The sequence below is a fragment of the Chrysochloris asiatica genome, unplaced genomic scaffold, assembly GCF_000296735.1.
Source record: "Chrysochloris asiatica unplaced genomic scaffold, ChrAsi1.0 scaffold00032, whole genome shotgun sequence".
In the NCBI taxonomy this organism is placed as follows: Eukaryota; Metazoa; Chordata; class Mammalia; order Afrosoricida; family Chrysochloridae; genus Chrysochloris; species Chrysochloris asiatica.
Window position 1 is genome coordinate 24,589,179 of NW_006408550.1, and position 3,970 is coordinate 24,593,148.

The 3,970-nt window shown below is 39.1% G+C and overlaps 1 protein-coding gene across 1 annotated transcript in view; it reads right to left on the minus strand.

Moving 5' to 3' along the window:
• GRM8 (glutamate receptor, metabotropic 8) overlaps positions 1-3,970 on the minus strand; it is a 1,194,828-nt gene that overhangs the window by 579,704 nt on the left and 611,154 nt on the right. The gene's annotated exons all lie outside the window — the stretch shown is intronic.

Below are 3,970 nucleotides of genomic sequence, written 5' to 3' on the forward strand. Positions count from 1 at the left end.
CAACCCTGAATAAGTCTTCCTTGGAGCAGATGGTGGGTTTGAACCACCAATCTTGTGTGATTAGTAGTCTGGTACTATATGTGTGTGTGTGTGTGTGTGTGTGTGTGTGTGTGTGTGTGTGTGTGTTTTGCCATTAAGTACTACTGATTTGGTTCTGACTCATACCAACCCTGTGTAGAGTTTCCAAGGAGGGCTGGTGAGTTTGAACTGCTGACCTTGTGGTTCAAACAGATGTTGCAGTCTAGTGCTTTTCCCTCAGCACCACATCAGGACTCTCTCTCTCTCTCTCTCTCTCTCTCTCTCTACATGTGTACATTATATAACATTTAGTAAGATGATATTTAGGGTCATGGACAAGAGAACTCTATTTTCATAAAGCAAAACTTACACGTTTATAGCATAATACCAAACTCAAAAGGTGGTTCCTATATGCAAATAAATAAATAAATAACTATGCAACCAATCACACTTTGAAGCAAGGGCAGTTACCAATCAAATTGCATGTAAAAAAAGATGAGTCCTTATATTTCATTGCAAATTCTCACTACAGTTGACAAAATAATTTCCTCCCCCTAATAATCATATAAGACCACTCAGCACCTCTGTAATGGCATCTTCTGTTTAAAAAGGTGTCCAAGAAGCATTCTGGAAGTGATGTAAAACTGTGGTCACTGAGGGAAGCAGCCCAATTAGGGAAAAGCCTGGGTTCAAAAGAAAACACAGATTTCCTGCAATGAGTTTTCTGGTCAGCACAAAAAAAAGCCAGTTGCTGTCAAGTCCACTCCAATCCATTGTGACCCCATGTGGGTCAGAGTAAACTGTGCTACATGGTATTCAATGACTGAGTTTTTCCAAAGGTTTCTCATCTCTTTAACTTTGGGATAGAATAGTATGCCCCCTCTTTGAAACACAAAACATATTTTATGCTCAAAATTTCAATGAGAGGTTTGACTGTATGGACATTAGCACAATGACACGTGGTTTCCCAATTAGTTGATAATAAAAACATCAAACTCATCAATGTGTCATATAGAGAGTAAAGGAAGAAAATAGATTTTTTCTTTAAAGAGCAGATATAGCATGGGCCATATTATTTTAGTTCTGGAGTGGAGAAGAGCTGTTCAGAAGTGTGAGTCCACTCTCTGGTTTTTGCCCCACATGGCAGGTGAGGACCAGAACACAGTTTGGTTCCGCTGTTACTTCCACTACACCACAGTACAGAATCCAAGAAGGTAGAGTTCTCTACTTGGTAAATATAAACCTAAGAAATAAAATTCTCATTTCTGCTTATCTCCAAAATGATCTTTATGCAATTAGCATACAGCACTTATTTTTAAAATTGATTTTATTTACGATGGAAGGTTGCTTAAAGAATATGAAATTAATAGCAACATTTACACTTAACATCCATAGAATCTTTCTTTCTTGGTCTAATATTTCCTACTCTCATTTTCCAATGAAAAGTAAATCCCATTGCTCTTGAATCAATTCCCACATTAGCACTACAGACTGCAATGGATTTGCCTTGCAGTGTTTCTTACGTTGTAAATCTTTGTGAAAGCAGACTGCCACATCTTTCTCCCAAGGAGCAGCTGGTAGATTCGAACTGTCAACCTTTGGGTTAGTAGCGAAGCACTTAACTACTGCACTATCAGAGTTCCTAGACTAGAAATGGGAGATATGCAACTGTTGATTCATCATTTCTTTCCGAGTCTTCTTCATGTTTTTGTGTGTATATGCTACAGAGTCACTATACCACAAAGAATTGGTCAATGGTCAACCATTTCAGGAGGTCGCCATGTGATCAAGAATGGTGGTACTAAAGAAAGAAGTCCAAGCTACACTGAAGGCACACACAAAAAAAGCTCGAGGAATTGAAGGAATACCAACTGAAATGCCATCTGTTTCAATGAACAGATGCAACACAGGAAGAGCTCATTCATCTATCTATGCCAAGAAATTTGGAAGAAAGCTACCTTAACAATCAACTTGAAGAACTTCAGATCTCTGCCCATATCAAAGAAAGGTAATCCAATAGAATGTGGAAATTCTCAAACAATACCATAAATACCATTTGCAAGTAGAATTCTGTGAAGATAATTTTAAAAATGATTGCAGCAGTACACCAACAGGAGGCTACCAGAAGTTCAAGCTGGATTCAGGAGAAGACATGGGAAGAAGGATTTAATTGCTAATGTTACATGGGTCTTGGCTGAAAGCAGAGAATATCAGATGTTCGCCTGTGTTTTATTGACTACGCAAGGGCTGCTGGTCATGTGAATCATAACAAACTATGGATAACTTTGCAAAGAATGAGAATTCCTGAATATTTCATTGTACTCATGGGGAAACTGTACATATACCAAAATGCAGTCATTCTAAGAGAAAATGGGATACTGAATGGTTTAAAATCAGAAAAGGTGTATGCCAGGGTTGTATCCTTTTACCATTTGTATTTGATGTGTATGCTGAGCAAATAATCCAAGAAGCTAAACTATATGAAGAAGAACACTGCATCAGGTTTGGAGGAAGACTCAGTAAAAACCTGTGATATACTCATAGAACAACCATGCTTGCTGAAAGTGAAAACGACTTGAACTTACTGATGACGATCAAACAAACAGCCTTCAGGATGGATTATACCTTAACAGAAAGAAAACAAAAATCCTCACAACTGGACCAAGAAACAATATCTTAATAAATGGAGAAACGTTTGAAGTTGTCAATTGTTTCATTTTACTTGGATCCACAATCAACAACCACTGAAGCAGTAAATCTCAAAACAAACCAAACACCTCTTTAAAATGTTTAAAAGCATGTATGTCATTTTGAGTCTGCAAGTGCACCTGACTCAACCCATGGTATTCTCGATTGCCTCATATGATATGAAAGCTGGACAGTGAATAAAAACACCAAAGAAAAGTTGATGCCTTTAAATCATGGTGTTGTCAGAGAATATGCCGTGGCCTTCCAAAAAAAAAATGAACAAATCTTAGAAAAAGCACAGCCAGAACTGCTCCTTAGAACAAGGATGACAAGACGTACTTTGGACATGTTATCAGGAGGGACCAGTCCCTAGAGAAGGACATCATGTTTGGTAAGGTAAAAGATCGGTAAAAAAAGACGAAGACCCTCAAAGAGATGGATTTGACACAGTGACTGCATCTATGGACTCAGACATAACAAGTCTTGTGAGGACAGCACAGGGTTGGGGAGTATTTCATTCTGTTAGTCACAGGGTTGGTATGAGTCAGAACTGACTCAATGGCACCCAATGTGATAGGATAGATGCTCTGGCTACCTAATTCTGTGTAACAAAATGCCTCATTCAGTGGTTACAAGCAACAACATAATTTCTGCTTCCTATGAGTCTATAATCAAGACAGAGCTTGATGACGACAGCTAATCCCTGCTCTACTTGTCATAGGTGGGGTAGAATGAAATGGGGACTGCAGTCATCTGAAGACTTAAAAATCCAGGCTGGAATAGCTAAGATATTTGGACGTGTCTGTCTGTAGGGACGCTTCATTGCCTCAAGGCTCTCTAGACATGTATCCAAGAGAGAGAGCCTGGTGGATGTCACAATCCCTTTATAGCCTTGCTTAGAAGTCAGCCAGCATTGCTTCTGCTTTAGCGACAATCCCAAAACCAAGGATGAGAAAAAATAACTTCACCACTTCATGAAAAGTATCAAGGTAGCCTGCAAGAAAGAATGCACTCATGCAGCATCTTTCGAAAATCCAATCTGTAAACATACTCTTTCAACAAGTCTTAGAGAACAGACACAGAGGCACCAGAGGTATTCAAACCTGGGAACATCTAATTCACTGCACCTAAACGTTCATAATTTGGACATATTGTCAGGAGGGACCAGTCGCTGGAGAAGGATATCATGTTTGGTAAGGTGGAGGGTCAGAGAAAAAGAGGAAGACCCCCAATGAAATGGATTGGCCAAGTGGCAGCATCGATG